At 40.6% G+C, this 7,125-nt stretch overlaps 1 protein-coding gene across 5 annotated transcripts in view; it reads right to left on the minus strand.

Annotated features, from left to right (window-relative positions):
• Positions 1–7,125, minus strand: part of LOC124179456 — a 36,096-nt gene that overhangs the window by 7,630 nt on the left and 21,341 nt on the right. The gene's annotated exons all lie outside the window — the stretch shown is intronic.

Below are 7,125 nucleotides of genomic sequence, written 5' to 3' on the forward strand. Positions count from 1 at the left end.
ATTTCACGCGAAAAATGTGGGATTTTACTTTGTCGCGGGCGAGGAATTTCTGGAACTCAATATACATCGAACTGCGGGAATGCAAATACTAATTGTTGTTTATAAGGTGACCGCGAATGCACATTTCTGATTAATTTTATCGAAGCACAGTATCGTATTCGCTGTCGGGAACATTCGTAAGCACGCGTTTTTTCGCGATTAATTAATAGCTCATCTAGTTTCGAGTAAATCAATTCTTTTGGTCGTCTTCTTATATGCAGGTGAGAAACTAAGTACTGAAAAGACGAAAAGAATAATAATTACGAAACAATTACTTGACACTTGTAGTACTTGAGCGAAGAATTGTTTTTACATTATTCTGTTACAAAGCCTTCTCTGTCTATGTTTGACGAAAATCTATTTGTCTCTCGAATAAAATAAAACCAAGTTATAAATAAAACTGTTTATCATTTCCGTATTGCCTTGTCGAGACCAAAGGACAAGGAATCGTTAACTCTCAAGTTCGAGATCGCGTGTTTATATATCATAATATTAACAATTATACTACCGAGTCCATAAGTCTAGGAATCAGGGATTCTGTTCTGAAATCCGTATATATTGTAACAAACAGCAAACACAGCACCTTTCGCCATACTGTGACGAGTTAGAAGGTGATCATAGAATAATTTTTATCGCTAAAACCAAGAAACTGTACAGACTAAAATGTTGAAGTCTTTGGTCAAACGATTAAAAAAAGAAAAATTATTGTTATTATACGACGTTTTATGTCTGCACCATAAAACTTTTTAGGCGTTCGTGACGTTGTTCATCAGATACTCGCCGTGCTAAACTTGGCCATGAATTTTCAAATTCCGCAATCGAATTATGAATATTAAATTAGACGAGTTAAGGAAGTGTTCGTAACGATTGTTGAAATCTTCGTTACGCAGAGACGCTTTTGTCACTGTTTAACGCCAGTGGAATTCTGAAAGAAAGGTCTCTGGATAATTACGCAATTCACTGCAGCAAAGCATCGGAACATAATCTTCGGAATTCTGAATAACTTCTCGTCAGTGTCTGTAATTGGCCGTTAATAGTCCCTGGCGCGTTACGTCACTCGACGTTAAGAGTCTTCTTTCACAAGTTGAAAAAGATGCGAAGACCACGCATGAAATTATACGCATAATACGATACCTATACCCACATAATTGGGAAACAAAAGGAAAAGAACTCTTGTACAAATACACGTACAGACCTACAATCATCATGATTTTCGTTTACATTCATATACATTACATGAGCGTATATACGGATATACATGTATTACGGCGTTTCAGAAAAATAAAATAACTTGCGGTCTTCCATCGTGGCAACCCCCTAAAAACTTTATTTAGGTCAATAGAAAGATTCCGTAAAAAGATGAGCGTTCTACATTGTAAAAAAGATCGCAGTCATCTGATTTTTTACTTTTTTATTTGTGAAGAAACACGTTGTAGCACTTAAAATATCATTTCTTTCCCGACAATTACATTAAATCCAAAGATCACGATCCATAACAATATATCAACCGGGAATATTATTCTCCCAAATTAAAATTTCACTAGCTGTAAAACCCTAGCTCGCTAAAGCTCGCTCGGGGTCGGATGCCTAGCGTAGCTTACCAGATGATACGAGATTAACGAGATACCTCCACGCCCTCACTGCTCACTGCACTGAGCAGGAAATACGGAGCACTCGTCCTGGAGGTCGCAATTCACCAGGTGATGGACCTGGAGCGCAGGAACTGAAAGGCGCTTCTCCTGGAAGTTGAAATTCACCAGATAGAGGACCGGGAAGTCGAAATTCATCAGGTAAATCACCTGGAGCGCAGGGACTACGGTGCGCTTATCCTGGAGGTCGAAATTCATCAGGTAAAGGACCTGAAATGCAGGAACTATCGAGCGCTGGTCCTGGAGGTCTAAATTCACCACGTAGACGACCTGAAAGTTGCAATTCATTAGGTAAATCACCTGGAGCGCAGGAACTATGAGGAACTACGGAAGGCTGCTCCTGGAGTTCGAAATTCATCAGGTGAAGGACCTGGAGCGTAGAAACTATGGAGCGCTTGTCCTGGAAGTCGAGTTTCACCAGGTAGGAAGTTGTACCAGGATCCAAGAGGTAGAGAACCCCGTACTCGAAATTTGCGGAGCACGACTCTCATGCGTCCGCTCTACTGCGCGGTTGTTTCCAGACTGAGAGATTCGGCTGGCTGATTTTGATCGTGACGGTTACAATAGATCGATGACGTCAAGAGAAAAAAAAAATTTGGGTGACGTCACTTTCTGAAATTCCGAACATCCGAGCATCCAATATTTGGTTTCGAACTTTAATACTATGTATGATGTATGATGTACGATGATGTACATGATGTGTGATATTAAATTATAACGGTTTTGTCAGATTGAATTAATTATGGAAAGATGGTAAATATTACAAGTGGGGGGGTGTTCTTAGCGACGTAAATTGATATTGTGATTGATGTAAGCGATGAAAAAAAAATTTAGTCACGTTTCTCCATAATTTAATAAAAATATACGAAAGTGAATAATCAACTGAGCGCGATCAGCCACATATCGTAGAACGCTCATCTTTTGCCAGAATCTTTCTTTTAAAGCGAACAAACCTTTTAGGGGGTGCCATGGTGAAGAATCGTGATTGTTCATCACACCTTAGGTACGTACAAACTCGTCGTTAGATATGGAGAAATGTACAACAATGGTGTCGCGTCATAAGCCTCTGCATTTACTCACCTGACAAACTCCGTTTGCCAATTTGATTTTCTCCATTCTATCCACGCACCTCTTTAATCGTATGCCCATACACGCGACACGCCGAGGATGGCATAATTGCACGGCGAGATAAATATAGCACAAACAGCACTGACCTACGGGGATATGTGGAGGTCGCCAATCAGTGCGTATATGCGCGTTTTCAGACCGTCTATATGTTAAGTTAACTACTTTATGGCTGACGATTGATGGTTCACGTATACGTTAAACTTCGTACATATGTACATATGATTCCAATTGCAAGCATCCGCAGATTTGCCACCAACTGGCACGCTTATGTTATAGAGTTACCTACTATGCGGCTTAACCGCTCCAATATGTACGTATGTACTTCTATTCTAAGACACAATCAGGCGACGTTCACAACAAAATGTCACCTCTCGAATCATTTTTACATTCGAATTTACATTCCTCCTTATCTTGTTCCACACGTAAAACACATTTTTCGATTTTTTTTCTACACTTTTTTGAAATTTCTTTATGCGTTTTCGTAAAATAACAAGTCTACGGTCGAAAAATAATTAAAAAAAAAAATAACAACTCATCCTGATTAACAAATGCGAATTTTCTTTTAACATACACATATTAATCCTCTTGTGTTCTACAATCGTTGGGATATCGAATAAAATCTAAAAGGTTCGATAAGGGTACGTTTCCTGTATGTTTTTTACTTCCAAGAACCGAGTTGAAACTCTTCGTAACGGACTTCCTGTACACAACTATTAACTTAAATTGAGAAAATTGCATGTCGAAACTTGTTCACGCTACTTTCACGGTCACTTTACCGCACTATCAGTCTCGTACGAGTTTTAAAACGGTCAATTTGCGAGTGAACAAACAATCAGTGTTCAAATTCTAGGCACCTACACGATTTTCCTTCGATGAATGTAAAAGTGGACTTTCACCCTATCAGGCGTACTGCGATAAAGTTTTACCGATCCGAGCGTAAATTTCCTCGTGATACGTGAGACGCGACGGACATTGAAGAAAAATAAAGTGCCGTTAAAATTTACTCTCGCATAAATAACTCCGTGTACATTTTTGCCGTTGCACGACAGAGTCGATTCGATATGTGTACGAATGGGTCGTAAAGATCGGTTCAACGATCGATTCGTTGGCACCGAAATGTGTCCACGTAAAGAGGTCGATTAGACGATAATCATTCGGAAGCCGTCTTTCGGCCGTTGACGGGGTTGATTAACTGCACTGTAAAATTGCGATGCAATTGAAAGGTGCCTAATTAGAACATAAGACGAGGTTCTTACACCCCGGTTTTTAGATTGCGATTCATAATGGACTCGCATTTTCATTACAGCCCAGTCGGCTTACCTTTCAAAGTTATGCGGTTGATGCCGTAACCGTCCGTCAGAGTTTTAAGTCATCTTTGAATGACCCAGAAGAACTTTCACTGCATAGTGATTCAGTACAGAAAAAGAACTTTCCCATTCCGTGTATCGCAGTGTTTTATTCAAGAATCAAACTTTGCAAACAGTGGGAATTACTAATGAAATCTTGTTTCACACACCTTATCAATCACTGATTCATGCATTTGATCGAAGGATTTCCTCGCAATGAATGTTACAGCTAAACAAACGCTACCAGTGATTTGACCCTCAAATTTTATTAATGATTACACCAGGCCTTCTGCATAGTCACAACGAACAACAAACCGTATAATAATCGTCAAAAATTTGTTGATCCTTTCAATTAAATAAGGATCATACTTTAAAAATCATCAGGAGTTTCGTTCGAGAGAAATGATCCTAACGAGGTAGAGACTGCGTTCCCAACACAGAGATCCTGAGTAATCGTACTAAGCTGGAGAATTTAGAATGGACAAGAGACTACAAGGATGTTTGAAGACGTGACGAATCCTTTCCAAGAAACACGCGATCGATAAGATAATAAACAAGAGATCTGTAGCTTTCACGTCATTTCGTATAATTCTGGGATCTTGTCTCAAATTTATTTAAGAAGCTTGTCTTTCACTAGGTGTTAAAAAACAGCAAACAAGAAAGCTAACCAACCTTTTCCTCGCTGATTGCGAGAGATAACTCTTCCAGAAAATAACGGAAACATCGGAAATCCTCCTCTGAAAGTCCGAGAGCCGTGCTTGTTCCGTAGAGTTTTCAGTAAGACTTAACCGTATAAATTCGCCTTTCTGTAGTTGAATAAAAAGCACAGTCTAATTGACTCGACAATCCAAAAGGGAATCAGATGGTCGAAGGAAATTCTAGAATTTTGAGTAACAACGTAGCGGCACTGTTAAGCCTCGACAAATGAGAAGAAGAAAACGGAATAAAATGCATAGTTGAGTCTCTAGTGACGACACACCTCAGAACCGAGTATACACGAACCCGCTGGTTGTAATTTTGGGTCAACGCAAGTAATCACCGGGTGTCGGACTGGCGCAAGGCAATAAATGTGGAGGATGCGACTTGGTAGGATGCCTCCTCGTTAACTGCAGGTAGATACGTTCTACACGCGCACACAAACACACACACGCACTTTTACACCCTTCTTCCAGCCATTAAACTCTTCCAGTTTACCTGTGTACGGTACCCGGACTTGCATATGGATAAAAAATGGAGTCAACGGCGTGGTTCACGTGCGGTACTAGACCTGGTGGTCGTATCGGGTGGACAAAATATTTAGTAGGTCAAGAAACGATCGCTCACGCTAGACGTGAAGCACGCGTGTATCCAGGGGCGGATATCTGTCTAGTGCGAGTGCCAAAAGTGACTAAGCAACCTGCACAGCGTAGCGATCATCGGTACAATAGACACAATGCCTCGGCGAATGTCCCACGAATTAAACCAACTATAGAACCAGACGCGTATTAGCCGCCCGACTGTAGGCCACCAGTTTAAATACACTGCTACGGACTGTTCCGTACCGTATACGTCCATTAAAGTCTACTTATTCGCAATTGAGTTGCCTCGAAGGTTTCGCTTTTCGTCATCCTGCACGCTCACAGCCGTTCTCAAATGAACCTTATTCCGTATAAATTTACGTCTACCGATTACGAATCTTTGTTTCTACTATTGGCAATTTTATACCCAGATGTCGGATAATCGCACTTTGCGATTTGACCCGATTTCCGCAACAGGTTTCTGCATTACAGTTTGGCCAAGAACGTGAATTCTTGAAAAAAGATTCCGAAAACTGACGAGAATATTTCGTTTTACAACAAACGTACCTGCTGTAAGAAATTGCGCTAAAACATAGCGAAGCTAGATTTTGCCAAAAAAAGTGGACAACGGTAAAGCTACCAAATAGCGTTATTCTTTTCTTCAGCAACATCGTAATTTTTACGGACAGGTATTTCATACCGCAAGTTATGTCGACTTGCGCTGCTGGTTTGCATATCGGTTCTCCGATAAGAATTACTTAGACTAGCTTTGTTGTTTCGTTTGTTCAAGATTTAGTATCTCTTTAACGGATCGTACCGAAGCATAGTCAACCAATTTTTATTGTTTCAAAGAACGGAGTCATTAGTTCCAAAAAACGATTTTTTTCACTCAGGTAATCGGTCCGAATTTTATCCCAATGCATTGTTCACGGCTCGGATATTTCGAATTCCAAAAATGCATCTCATCTCATTGTGTAAAAGTCCGTCACCACTTGGAACATCTTTAAATTTTCATACCCTCGATAAATTCCACCATTTAACACGTTTCAGAGAATTAACGTCAGCGCAAAGTGTAAGAACAGTTTTAAAAACGTGTTAATTTCGTCTGTAAGAAAAAAAGAAAAAAAAAAAATCCCGACGTGTACACAGATGACTTCGAACAGCGTGTGCCGGTCGAAATCATCCGATTCCTCAGCGTAGAATCTATTACAGTGTTCGGATGCGTCGATCAAACGTATCAGCGATAAAAAAAAGTTTAGGGTAAAAAAAAAAAAAAAATCACACATTTGGTTCTCAGCTCGTTGTATCGAGCTACGAACGCTTTCTTACGCGTTCCTTTTCAAATCTCCGCAGGATGTCATCTGGATGATAATCCACCTACTACACAAGTACAAAGCGTGATCGTCGTAACGAGTAAGTCAAGCACGAGGTCCAGGCGGCATCCCGAGACCGTCGTGTAACGAAAGAATCAACGAAAATCGGGGAATAATTGTTGCATGAAAATGAGAACAACAGGCACAGGTACGCGAAACGAAACAAGCGTGTGCTCGACGAGAACGAGCATCGCGGGGAACAAAACGAATCCAGGTGTAAAAAAGCGTGACACGGACGGTCCCGCAGGTGAATCGCGGGTCTGCTTTCCCGGATATCGGCGGGCGGTGAAGAGGCGATTGTCGTAATCAGAGA

This window comes from Neodiprion fabricii, chromosome 4, assembly GCF_021155785.1.
Source record: "Neodiprion fabricii isolate iyNeoFabr1 chromosome 4, iyNeoFabr1.1, whole genome shotgun sequence".
NCBI lineage: Eukaryota > Metazoa > Arthropoda > Insecta > Hymenoptera > Diprionidae > Neodiprion > Neodiprion fabricii.